The sequence below is a fragment of the Colobus angolensis genome, unplaced genomic scaffold (genome assembly GCF_000951035.1).
Source record: "Colobus angolensis palliatus isolate OR3802 unplaced genomic scaffold, Cang.pa_1.0 Scaffold52, whole genome shotgun sequence".
Classification (NCBI taxonomy): Eukaryota; Metazoa; Chordata; class Mammalia; order Primates; family Cercopithecidae; genus Colobus; species Colobus angolensis.
Window position 1 is genome coordinate 1,605,748 of NW_012118710.1, and position 14,396 is coordinate 1,620,143.

A 14,396-nucleotide genomic window follows, 5' to 3' on the forward strand; every position below is an offset into this window, starting at 1 on the left:
AAGGTCAGGAACAAACTCTCGAAGTAAGATGGGCGAGTCCCACTAGGTATGTGCCTGTTTGGGAAGATTCATTCTTATTCGGCAGTAGTCATAGTTGAAATTGTGCGTGGGGCAATGTTTATCTCAGAAATTCCTAGGTCCCTGGACTCTCTCCCCTACACCTTCCCCTCTCCTGCCCAGCTCCCCACCCTGCCCTCCTGGTTTTTCTCTGGGCTCACATCTGTCCTCAGCAAATTATTTGAAGCTCAGGCTCCCGGGGGTATAAACGACTGATAACAATTTACCGCATGAGATTTGATTTCAATGAGGGCCGGAGCCCTAGGCGAAAGAAATGAAGGCGGTAGGGGTGGTGCTTTAATCAGACTCTAATACGCAGGGCCCAGTCTTTTCAAAGGTGGCAAGGTGAGGTGCTGGAGGTGTTTTTGTCTCTGTGTGGTCACGCAGTTCTGTGTTGTTAGGTCTGGAAGAGAGTTACTGATTATTGTGTCCTGGGGTTCTCAAAGTTAGTAGAATCACCCAGTCAGCTTGAGTGGGCCAGGAATCCACACCATTACCATGGACGTTGGTCATTTGAAACAGATGGTCTAGGCAGCAGACTTTGAGGAAAGTGCTCATCTAGTCCCTCACTGGACAGGGGAGGAGCAAGGATCGCCCTCCCAGGGCGATCTCATGCCTCTCACTTCCACTCCAGTACAGCTCCCAGATACCCTTGAAAGTTTCAATTCTGTGATTCCTGTTAAAAGGATGGCACTGAGGGGAGGACACAGCACAAGCTATCTGCTAGAAAGCCTGAGGAGAACAAGTTTGGGCCCCAGGTTGGTCACTACTGATCCCACCTATGGGGCACAGAAGGGACCCAATGCCCTCCCTTGGCACAATTACGTACTCTGATCACCTCGGGGGTCTGTCTCTCTGGGGCCCCTGACCTGGACCCACAAACATTTGGAAGGTGTCCTTAAACAGTCGGTTTCCTCTGCACAGCCCTCGCCATGAATCTTTCTCAAGGGCCTTGAGTCTTTCTTGCTTAGCAAAAGTTCTATTCTCAGTTGGGTACCAAATATGCCCCCAGCCTTCACATTCATGTCTAGGTCTGGAGGGAAATTCTTTCTTAGGTCAGAGGGCGATCAACCACTGAAAGACTGACACATCTTCCTACAATTTCACAAAATGGCAACCAGCCAAAGGTGGCTTTAACTTATGACTTGAAACAAGGGCCTGGCCCGTTCGTGACTCTGGTTCCCTGTTCTTTGCATGACATCCCTCTGAAGGAAGACATTGGCCAGGGAGAGAGAGGATGCTGACACTTCCACTTTAGGGGAAAGCTGTGCTTGGCAGTTGGTTAATTTTGTTTCCTCCTCATGATGTGCATGATGTCAGGAAATCAATGGATCTAACTCTTGCCTTCCTGTCCCTGTCCTGTCTCTGCAGTCTTATGCCTTCTTGTAGTGGAAGGCTCATGTTTCTGCAAGCAAGGGGCCTGGATTCATATGAAGAACTGCTCCTATGTCACATGCAAATGTTTTCTTATTTAATTCTTCAACAATCTTTTGAGAGAACTGATATGATGTCCATTCTACAGATTAGGAGATTAAGGCTCAGGACAGTTCATCAACATTCCCAAGGTCACCTGGCAGGTAAGCAGTAGAGCCAGAATTTGAACCCAAGTCTGCAAACCTCAATGCTCATCTCCTTCAGATGAGACTGCAGCCTTGCAGTAGTTCTTGAGAATGAAATATCTCTGCATCATGGTTCCCTCTTTCGTGAGAAGAAAACAGTGATATGCCTATTTAATTTTTGCAGGTCAGTGAAGCTACCATCATCACTATTACTATTAGAGACACAGTCTTGCTGCGCCACCCAGGCTGGAGTGCAGAGGTGTGATCACAGCTCACAGCAATCTTGACCTCCCAGGCTCATGCAATTCTTCCGCATAAGCCTCCCAAGTAGCTGTGACTACCAGCGCACCACTATGCCTAGCTAATTTTTTCTTTTTTTTTTGTAGAGATGGCATCTCATTTTCTTACTCAGCCTGGTCTCAATTTCATGGCTTCAAGTGATTCTCCTACCCTGGCCTCCCAAGGTGCTGAGATTACAGGCATGAGCTACTGCACCGGTCCCAGTGAAATTATTTAGATGGGTAAGTCAAGAAAGAAAAGAGTGAAGAACAATCAAAAGAACCAAAAAAAAAAAAAATGAGTGGAGTGGAGGCAGAGATGCCCAATTCAGGGCACATAGTAAGTGCTTAATAAATACAGGTGGGCTGGATGGATGAAACTCAAAGCAAATATGACCAAAGCCTCCTAAACTGATGAGTGGGAATAGCCGGAGGGAGCTTTTCCGGAACACCTAGTTCAGGAACACTCCTCACAGCTTGAAAGAAGTACAATGTAGAATAAACAAAAGGAAGTACTGTTGTTTCCAAGGTAGTAAATTTAGAGAGCGCAAGAGTCAGTCCAGATTAAAAATATAAATCTCTGCGGAAACAAGTAAATTGTGCATGATGAATCCATAAAAAAATAACCAGGGGCAACATCTCCTGCCTTTGAGGCCAAGGTCAAGTGGGCCCTCCCCAGAATACCCGTGGGCTGAGTGAGCAGCTGCTAAATCTTGGGTTCTGAATCCGGTGTTAAGTTTAGAAGGTTTTCATCCCCTCCTTCTTCAGCTCTTTGGCATATTCATGCTCTGTATTATGGTTTTAGGGAGTTACCAGCTTGATAAACTACAGGAAACCCGCATGCATTTTACATCCAATTTATAGAGCCCCGACTCTTAACAGTGCCTAAATAATCCACGGTGAAGGCTGCTCAATGGGCCATGTAATCTATTTGGAGATGGTGTGCCCCGCTTGGAGATTGGCTGTGTGTCTGGCTTCCTTTTCCAAGGTTTCTCTGTCTGTGCTAGGGAAGGGACAAGGGATGCGGTTTTGGTACCCTGCTTGCCTGCAATCAAAACATTGATTTCTTCCCAGACAACCCACCAAGAGAGAAGGGCCCTCTTCCTGAGGCCAGGCAGCTGTTTCTTTCGAGTTTCTTCAGCCTCTGGCTCTTGTCCTAGGGCCTTGGATCTGGCCCCAAAGGCAGGGCAGGACTTGTGAGTGGCACCAGGCTCTGAATCTGACTCCACATCCTCTTGGAAAGAACTGCAACCTTTTGCTGGTTGGTCTACTGGTGTTCAGATTGACTGGAAGACTGTCATGAACGCTGGGGGCTCTTTTTAGAGCACCACTGACATGTATCCCATAATCATAATCCTGATTAATTTCCCCATTTGGCACTGTGGTGACAACTGGCCAGTGGGGGCGACACTTTCCCCATTTGGATTGCAGGTGTCCCTGGCACTCTCCCAGAACCTGGACTGATGTCCTGAGCTTCTCCCTCTTGCTAATGTTGGGGCAGAGGATTTGAAGCAGCCACTTGCCACCCACACCATACCACTGTCCTCTCTGCCTCCAGATGTGGCCTCTTCATCCCCTTCTTCTAGCCTCTTCAGACCCTGTCCTCTGGGCCTGATGCAGCATCCCCTGTTCAACCTGCCAGGAGATGGTCCGTTCCCCATAGACCTCCAGTCTTGAACATTCCTCTGCCATGTGCTGTACCTGATCAGCCAGTGTCTCTGCGGGAAACAGTTGGCATGCTGGAACCGGGCGATTTGAGAAGGTGTTTAACACAAGGCCTTTATACAAAGGTATGGGAAGAGTGTAGGCTGGCCACGAAGTATAGTGAAGAACGCAAGACTGGCACTGGGGAGGTCTTACCCCCCACTGGGCTTAAGGAACAAGGGCTGGGGACAGTATCAGAACCAGCCCAGCAGGACTCACAGCCATCTTGTAGCGGTTCCCCCCTGGGAGGGGTGTAAGGAAGTAGACTTCACCATCTTTCATGGGCTGAACTCAACAGGAAGCCAGAAGTTATGTGGGCTTGCGGTTGTGCACATGTCCAGTCTCCAGGGGCTCATGGCAGAGAGGAAGATAGAAATTCCATCTAGAGGGCAAAGCAGAAGAGATCCAGCAGAGCGTGTGCATCAAACCGTGTACACTGGCTGGGCACGGTGTCTCACACCTGTAATCCCAGCACCTTGAGAGGCTGAGGCAAGAGAGTCGCTCGAGCCGAGGAATTTGAGACCAGCCTGGGAAACATAGTGAGGCCCTGTCTCTACACAAAATAAGCAAAATTTAGCCAGGTGTGGTGATGTGCACTTGTAGTCCCAACTACTCAGGAGGCTGAGGCAGGAGGATCTCTTGAGTTCAAGAAGTCAAGACTGCAGTGAGCTGTGATTGTGCCACAGCACTCCAGCCTGGGCAACAAAGTGAGACCCTGTCTCTAAATAAAATATAATAATTTTTAAAAAGGCTTACACTGTGTTTTCAGAGGAGATTTTCACAGGCCTTTCCTATTGTAGGTAACTCACCTCCCCTCCACTAACGAGACAGGCTGTGGCGCAGTGCTGTGGTTCGGATGTTTACGTCATTTGGATGTTTGTCCCCTCACACCTCTGTTGAAATTTAATCCCCATATTGAAGGTGGGGTCTAGTGCAAAGCATTTTGGTCAGGGGGCAAAATCACTCATGAATAGATTAATCCCCTTCCTGGGGGATGAGTGCATTTTTGTTCTAGTTCCTGCAAGAGCTGTTTGTTAGGAAGAACTGGGCTCCCCCTCCTCTCCTGCTTCCACGCTTGCCCTGTGATCTCTGCATGTGCCAGCTGCCCTCCCCTTTCCACCAGGAGTGGAAGCAGCCTGAGGTCCTCCCCAGATGCCTAGTCTTCCAGCCAGCATCATCATGAGCAAATAAACCTTCTGCCTTTTTGAATTACCCAACTTCAGTTATTTCTTTATAGCAACAAAAAGAAACAGACAGCCTGCCCCGTGCGGCTGTCACTCCCCAGGGATAGCAAGATGTAAGTTCTGGTTGGCTCCATTGGTTGAAATAGCAATTTGAAACCAGGAAAGAGTCCTGAGTCCTTTCAGACTGAAACCCTACCCGTGTAAAACCTGAACTGGCTCAAGTAAGGCCATCTCAAAAGCATGCTCAGCATTAATCACAGGGCTCTCAGGATATTGTTAAGATAAAAATTTGAAGTTTACTTCCAGTGATTCCAGAGAAGGAAAAAGAGATGGTGCCCCTTGCCCTGTCCTGTGCTGTCCTACTACCCCCATGCACAGACACGCTGAGCTCAGGTGCCCAGGTCAACCTTTCCTGCTACCCTGCACAGGGAACAGAGTGGGTGGCAGCACATCCTGGTTGGCGTCTCCAAGGTTTGCAATGTTGGGAGGGTATGCAACCACTGGATAGAGGCTAGAAATAAGTGAGCATGACAAAGACCTTGTGTGTGTGTGTGTGTGTATGAGAGAGAGAGAGAGAGAGAAAGAGAGAGAGAGAGAGAGAGGGAGAACTAGGCAGGAGTTTTAGGCAGGGTAGAAGCAGGGAACACATGGAATCACGTCCTCCTTGTGGTCAGGGAGAGCAACCCATTGTTCGTGGAGTGCCTGCTATGGACTTGGCCTGGTAACAGGCTCCCGGAGGTCATGTGATTTCACATTTATTGCACAACAAACCCATGAGGCATGCAGTGTTACCGAGTTTGAAAAAAGAAGACTGGGGGAATCAGGGTAGTTAGGTCATTTGCTCAGTGTTAAACAGCAAACACAAGGAAAAGTGTGGGTTCAGACCCTGCTCTCCTGACTCTACAAAGTCATTTACACTAGAGTTAATTTCACTCGGTCTGAGGAGAAGTCTCTATTCCGTTCTGTATTCCTTTCTGCTTGGTTCCTCTGCTGATGAATGTGCATGCATGCACATGTGTGTGTCTGTGTATGTGTTGGGTGCACAACATCAGAAAAAAAGAGGAGAAGAAAGTAAGCATACTATTCTTAATTATTTCCTTGTCCTGACCATAAATGCTTGGCTAGAATTCTGAAAGAACCTTTCAGTAATATATGTTGTAAGAGAGAAGTGGTGGGTCTCACATGTGTTGTGAACCTGGCTTTATACACAGCATCACTGGCATGGATGAATCCCTGGTGGCCTTCTGAGTTTTCTGAAAACTTTCATAGGTCAATACCAGGTTGATTTTCACTTAGAACTCCTGACCTCAAGTGACCTGCCCACCTTGGCCTCACAAAGTGCTGGGATTTTAACTTAGAAGAGGCAGAAAATGGGCACAGGGGAGGCAGAAAGGGATCCAGGTGGAATAAGAGGTCTGAGCCAGGAAGTATCTCTGCACATGGCAAGATCTGGGAAATCCAAAATGCATAGCCGCTAAAGCAGGGGCTCCTGCACACTCCTCTGGCTGTCCAACCTCTGTATGTCCAGGAGGTCGGTGCAGGGTTGGTAGGGGTCAAAGAAAAGCCCCTACTGGGAGAAGACTGGATGGGGATGAGTGTGGCAGAGTGGAAAGTGCTCTGGACTGGAAGTCAGACTTGATTTGATACTCCCAGCTCTGACACCACTGCAAAGTCCCGAACCATGACCCTGAGAAGCTCTGTGGGTCTCAATTTTCTTCATGCTAAAATAAAAAGAGTTGTCTAATAAGGGGTCAGCAAACTATGGTCTTGGGGCCAAATCCAACACCTCACCTCTGTAAATAAACATTGATTGGAGCACAACAATGCTCAATGTTTTACATCTTACCTGTGGCTACTTTCATACTACAATGGCAGAGTTGGTTCTCCCAGCAGAGGACAGATGATCCATGAAACTTAAAATATTTACTCTCTGGCCCTTTGCAGAAAATCTTTGCCGACCTCTGGCCTAGATGATTTCTAGGGCCCTCCTGGTTGTGGGATCTGAGATCAGGCATTATGCCTTATCAGGCTTCGCATTTCACATGCTCCAGGAGAGTGGCAGAAGGAAAGTCTGTAGATGCCCTTAGACCTAACTTGGAGGCGGCCTTGCAGACAGTTTCCACATACCCCAGCTTCCCTCATGGCCCCTCTGTTTTGGGATGCCACAGCTAAGGAACCACAGCAGCCCTCCAGTGATACAGGACAGAAGCTGGCAAGTAACTGACCCTGCTGCCTCACTCTCCATGGGACAAATCTGAGATTTGCCCAGTTGGATAAAGCCCCATTGGCCCACCCAGAAAACTGCCCATTGGCTCCACCTTGGGGGCTTTCTTCCCTTCCCTGTCTCCCTTCCCCATTCCCTCCTTTGCTTCCTGAGTTCACCTCCCCATCAATTTATCTCTGAGTGTGCTCTGGGGAAACCCCATGACATGCAGCTAATAAGCACATGTTGTGCTTGTCAGCAATCATCTGCCTGTGTTACTAACCATACTCCGCTACAACAAGCAACGTAGGAAAATTTAGCAAATAAAAAAAAAAAAAAAAACTTGCAACAAAGATAAAGGCATATGGTTCTAGGAGATGGGACTGAATTATAATTTTTGCTTGGTGAACTTGGGTAACATATGGACCTCAGTGTCTTTGTCTGTAAAATTAGAGGGCCAGATTGCATAAGTCCCTAGATACCTACCAGTTCCAAAATGCTGTAAAATTGGATCAAGGGCGTCTTGCTAATCTGTTGGCAATAAGTAAAAGCAGATATATATTCACAATGTTAACCACTGAGGTTTTTTTCTGTGATAACAGCTTATGTTTTGTCTTTTTCTAATATGATAGTGGGAGGTGAGAAGGTCATCAATATTAAGGAAGGCCCAAGCTCTGAATCACCCAGTAACCTTCACCTCTTACTTGAGCAAATCCTCCTGTTCCCCTGTTATTCCCCCACCCCACTCCCCACCACTGACCTCACCTCTCCATTCTTCTGAGCACCCAGTTGAGAAAATCATGGCTAGCATATAGCCGAAAAGCGGTAGGTCTAATCCTATGTGACTTGGCTTCTGCAAGTAGGAAAGTTTGGGGAAGTCTGCCCAGAAAGTCTTAAAAAACTTGGTAATCTGGGACATTTACAAACTCTATGTTTGTAAATTGCACCCTTTATCCCAAAACTCAAGGATTTTGAGGAAACTTGTGTTCATTTAATTATAATAAATATTAAAGGCAAATATTTATTAAGCACTGACTGTGTGCCAGACACAGCTGTGAACTGGGAATACGATGGTAAGAAGGCAGTTATTGACTAAGCCATGGAGTAAATAATCTCTCAAATAAATGTCGCATTGCAAACCATGATAATATTCTGTGGAAAGAGTCCAGGGAGGTGGGAGGTGTGTGATGGGGCCCAAGGCCAGCTGGGGAGGTGAGTGATGGGGAGGAGATGCTGGGGTTGAGATCTGGAAGGAGTGGGCATCAGAGAGTTGGAGGGACCTTAGGGGTGTGAGGAACCTGAGGACAGAAAGGTGATTAGAGGAACAAAAAGTAGACCAGATGTAATCCCAGCCCTGTGGGAGGCCGAAATGGGTGGATCACGAGGTTAGGAGTTCAAGACCAGCCTGGCCAAGATGGTGAAAGCCCATCTCTACTAAAAATACAAAAATTAGCTGGGCATGGTGGTGGGCACCTGTAGTCCCAGCTACTTGGTAGGCTGAGGCAGAGAATTGCTTGAACCCTGGAGGCAGATGTTGCAGTGAGCCAAGATCGTACCACTGCATTCCAGCCTGGGCGACAGAGTGTGACTCTGTCTCTAAAAGAAAAAGAAGACCAGAGTGTCCCAGGCACATGAGGGCGAGAGAGGAGTGGGAGCTGGAGAAGAAGAGGCAGGCGAGCAATCCTCCGTCCTTTAATCCGTTCATCTGTTCGTTTGTTTGTTCATTCATTCATTCAGAAAACATTGACTGAATTCCTGTTGCACTCTGGGCTCTCCTCTATGCTTGCAGCTATAGCAGCAAGTGAGGCAGTCTTTGCCCTCAAGCAGCTCACATTCTAGTGGAGAAGACAGAGCACAATCAGGTAAATGAATAAATACCTCATATGATTCAGGTGGATGTGAGTACAGTGAAATACAAAACAGTAGAGGAAGGGTTGGCAGGAGGCTGGAGTGAGATGGGGAGGAGGAGAAATTTTAGAGGGAGTGGTCAGGGGTTATCAAGTGGAAACCACTGTGGTGACCTGACTTGCGATGGTTGTTTTGATTCCATGAAAAGCATGAACAGTGCTGGCCTCCTTATCTCCTTAGAAAGCCAAGAGAAGCAGAGAGCAAGAATTCCTTACTCATTCTGGCTAATCGAAATTAACTGGGAAGTGCAGGATTTTTAAGTCCTCTGATTAAAAAAATTTTTTTTTGTTCAACCTTTTAAGTTCAGGGATATATGTGTAGGGATGTACAGGTTTGTTACATAGGTAGACGTGTGCCATGGTGGTTTGCTGCACAGATCAACCCATCAGCAAGGTATTAAGCCCAGCATGCATTAGCTATTTTTCCTAATGCTCTCCCTCCTCCTCACCCACCCCCAGTAGGCCCCAGTGTGTGTTGTTCCCCTCCTTGTGTCCATGTGTTCTCATCATTTAGCTCCTACTTATAAATGAGAATATGCAGTGTTTGGTTTTCTGTTCCTACATTAGCTTGCCAAGGATAATGGCTTCCAGCTCCATGCATGTGCCTGCAAAGGACGTGATCTTGTTCCTTTTTATGGCTGTATAGTATTCCATGATGTATATGTACCACATTTTCTTTATCCAGTCTATCATTGATGGGCATTTAGGTTGATTCCATGTCTTTGCTATTGTGAATAGTGCTGTAGTGAACATAGGCATGCATGTGTTTTTATAACAGAATGATTTATATTCCTTTGGGTATATACCCAGTAAAGGGATTGCTGGGTCAAATGGTATTTCTGCCTCTAGACTTTGAGGAATCACCACACTGTCTCCCACAATGGTTGAACTAATTTACACTTCCACCAATAGTGTAAAAGTATTCATTTTTCTCTGCAGACTTGTCAGCATCTGTTGTTTTTTGACTTTTAAATAATAGCTATTCTGACTGGCATGAGAAGGTATCGTATCTCATTGTGGTTTTGATTTGCATTTCTCTGATTGTCACTGATGTTGAACTTTTCTTCATATATTTGTCAGCTACTTGTATGTATTCCTTTGAGAAGTATCTGCTCATATGCTTTGCCCACTTTTTAATGGGGTTGTTTGCTTTGTTCTTGTAAATTTGTTTAAGTTCCTTGTAGACTCTGGATATTAGACCTTTGTTGATGGATAGATTTCAGAAATTTTCTCCCGTTCTGTAGGTTGCTTGTGTTCTGATGCTAGTTTCTTTTGCTGTGCAGAAGCTCTTTAGTTTACTTAGATCCCATTTGTCAAATTTGGTTTCTGTTGCAATTGCTTTTGCTGTTTTCATCATTAAATCTTTGCCCATGCCTATGTCCTGAATGGTATTGCCTAGATTTTCTTCTAGGGTTTTTATAGTTTGGGGTTTACATTTAAGTCTATAATCCATCGTGAGTTAATTTTTGTATAAGGTGTAAGGAAGAGGTCCAGTTTCAATTTTCTGCATATGGCTAGCCAGTTCTTCTCCCAGGACCATTTATTAAATAGGGAATCCTGGGCCCGGCACAGTGGCTCATGCTTGTAATTCCAGCACTTAGGGAGGCCGAGGCAGGCGGATCACAAGGTCAGGAGTTCAAGACCAGCCTGGCCAAGAGACCAGCATGGCTAATATGGTAAAACACCATCTCTACTAAAAATACAAAAATTAGCTGGGCGTGGTGACAGGCACCAGTAATCCCAGCTACTCAGGAGGCTAAGGCAGGAGAATTGCTTGAACTTGGGAGGCAGAAGTTGCAATTAGCTGAGATCATGCCATTGCACTCCAGCCTGGGTGACAGTGAGATTCTGACTCAAAATAATAATAATAATAATAATAATAGGGAATCCTTTCCCCACTGCTTTTTTTTGTCAGGTTTTTTGAAGATCAGATGGTTGTAGGTGTGCAGTCTTATTTCTGAGTTCTCTATTGGTTCCATTGGTCTATGTTTCTGTTCTTGTACCAGTACTATGCTGTTTTGGTTACTGTAGCCCTGTAGTATAGTTTGAAGTTGGGTAGTGGGATGGCACCAGGTTTGTTCTTTTTGCTTAGGATTGTCTCGGCTATTTAGGCTCTTTTTTGGTTCCATATGAATTTTAAAATAGTTTTTTCTAATTCTGTGAAGAATTTCAGTGGTAGTTTAATGGAATAAGATTTAATATATTAATTACTTTGGGCAGTATAGCCATTTTCACAATATTGATTGATCCCATCCATGAGCATAGAATATTTCTCCATTTGTTTGTGTCCTCTTTGACTTTTTTGAGCAGTGGTTTGTAGTTCTTCTTGAAGAGGTCCTTCACTTCCCTTGTTGACTATATTCCTAGGTATTTTATTCTGTTTGTAGCAATTGTGAAAGGGAGTTCATTCATGATTTGGCTCTCTGCTTGCCTTTTGTTGGTGTATAGAAATGCTAGCAATTTTTGCACATTGATTTTGTATCCTGAGACTGCTGACATTGCTTATCAGCTGAAGAAGCTTTTGGGCTAAGATGATGGGGTTTTCTAGATATAGGATTATGTCATCTGCAAACAAAGATAATTTGACTTCCTTCTTCCTATTTGAATGTGCTTTATTTCTTTCTCTTGCCTGATTGCCCTGACCAGAACTTCCAATACTATGTTCAGTAGGAGTGGTGAGAGAGGGCATTCTTGTCTTGTGCTGGTTTTCAATGGGAATATTTCCAGCTTTTGCCCATTCAGTATGATGTTAACTGTGGGTTTGTCATATATGACTCATTATTTTGAGGTATTCAATACTTAGTTTATTGAGAATTTTTAACATGAAGGGATGTTGTCTTTAATAAAAAGACCTTTTTGGAATCTATTGAGATAATCATGTGGTTTTTGCCTTTAGTTCTGTTTATGTGATGAATCACATTTATTGTTTTGCATATGTTGAACCAAACTTGCATCCCAGGGATGAAGCCAACGTGATGGTGATCAATAAGCTTTTTGATGTGCTGCTGGATTTGGTTTGACAGTATTTTTTTGAGGATTTTTGCATCAATGTGCATCAATGATATTGGCCTGAAATTTTTGTTGTTGTATCTCTGCCAGGTTTTGGTATCATAATGATGCTGACCTTATAGAATGAGTTAGGGAGGAGTCCCTCCTTTTCAATTTTTTGGAATAGTTTCAGTAGAAATTATACCAGCTCTTCTTTTTATCTCTGATGGAATTCAGGTATGAATCTCTGTGGTCCTGGGCTATTTTTGGTTGGTAGGCCATTTACTGCCTGAATTTCAGAACTCATTATTGGTCTGTTTGGGGAATCAATTTCTTTCTGGTTCAGTCTTGGGAGGGTGTATGTGTCTAATAATTTATATATTTCTTCTAGATTTTCTAGTTTATGTGCATAGAGGTGTTTACAGCATTCTCTGATGGTTGTTTGTATTTCTGTGGGGTCAGTTGTGATATCCCCCTTATCATTTCTGATTGTGTTTATTTGATTCTTTTCTATTTTCTTCTTTATTTGTCTAGCTAGAGGTCTATATATTTTATTAATTTTTCAAAAAACCAGCTTCTGGGTTTCATTCATTTTTTGATGGGTTTTTCATGTCTTTATCTTCTTCAGTCCAGCTCTGATCTTGGTTATTTCTTGTCTTCTGCTAGCTTTGGGGTTTGTTTGCTCTTGGTTCTCTAGTCCTTTTAGTTATGATGTTAGGTTGTTAACTTGGGATCTTTCCAGCTTTTTGATGTGGGCATTTAGTGTTTTAAATTTCCCTCTTAACATTGCTTTAACTGCATTTCAGAGATTCTGGTACATCATCTCTTCGTTCTCATTAGTTTCAAATAGCTTCCTGATTTCTGCCTTAATTTCATTATTTACCCAAGAGTCATTCAGAAGCTGGTTATTCAATTCCCATATGGTTGTGTAGTTCTGAGTTAATTTCTTAATCTTGAGTTCTAATTTGATTGTGCTGTGGTCTGAAAGACTGTTATGAGTTCAGTTCTTTTACATTTGCTGAGGAGAGTTTTACTTTCAATTATGTGATCAATTTTAGAGTAAGTGTCATGTGGTGATGAGAAGAATGTATATTCTATTGTTTTCGGATGGAGAGTTCTGTAGATATCAGGTCCACTTGATCCAGAGCTGAGTTCAGGTCCTGAATATCTTTGTTAATTTTCTATCTCAGTAATCTATCTAATATTGTTGGTGAGGTGTTAAAGTCTCCCACTATTATTGTGGGAGGGAGCTCAAGTCTCTCTGTAGATCTCTAAGCACTTGCTTTATGAAACTGGGTGCTCTTGTGTTGGGTGCACATATATTTAAGATAGTTAGCTCTTCTTGTTGAATTGAACCCTTTACTGTCATGGCAATGCCCTTTGTTGCCTTTTTCGATTTTTGTTGATTTAAAGTCTGTTTTGTCGGAAACTAGGATTGCAACCCTTGCTTTTTTCTGTTTTCCATTTGTTTGTTAAATTTTTCTCCATCCCTTTATTTTGAGCCTATGTGTGTCTTTGTACATGAGATGGGTCTCTTGAAGACAGCATACTGATGGGTCTTGACTCTACCTAGTTTGCCATTCCATGTCTTTTAATTGGGGCATTTAGCCCATTTACATTTAGGGTTAGTATTGTTACATGTGAATTTGATCTTGTCATCATGATGCTAGCTTCTTTACATAGTTGCTTCATAGTCTCACCAGTTTGTATACTTCACTGTGTTTTTGTAGTGGCTAGTAACAATTTTTCCTTTCCACATTTAGTGCATCCTTCAGGAGCTCTTGCAAGGCAGGCCTGGTGGTGACGAATTCCCTCAGCATTTGCTTGCCTAAAAAGAATCTTATTTCTCCTTTGCTTATGAAGTTTAATTTGGCTGAATATGAAATTCTGGGTTGGAAATCCTTTTCTTTAAGAATGTTAATTTGGTCCTCTATCTCTTCTGGCTTGTAGGGTTTCTGCTGAGAGGTCTGTTGTTAGTCTGATGGGTTTCCCTTTGTAGGTGACTTGGCCTTTCCCTCTGACTGCCCTTAACATTTTTTCTTTCATTTCAACCTTGGAGAATCTGAAGATTATGTGTCTTGGGATTGATCTTCTCATGGAGTACCTTACTGGGGTTCTCTGCATTTCCCCAATTTGAATGTTGGTCTGTCTTCTTAGATTGGGAAAGTTCTCCTGGATGATATCCTGAAATACGTTTTCTAACTTGGTTCCATTCTCCCTGTCTCTTTCAGGTACCCTAATCAGTTGTAGGTTCACTCTCTTTACATAATCCCATATTTCTTGGAATATGGGATTCCATATTGTTCATTCCTTTTCTTTCTTTTTTCTGTATTCTTGGTTGCCTGTCTTGTTTCAGAAAGATAGTCTTCAAGCTCAGAGATTCTTTCCTCTGCTTGGTCTATTTTGCTATTGATACCTGAGAAGTTCTTACGTTGTGTTTTTCAGCTCCATCAGGTAGGTTACGTTTCTCTCTAAATGGGCTATTCTGGCTATCAGTTCCTGTATTGTTTTATCAC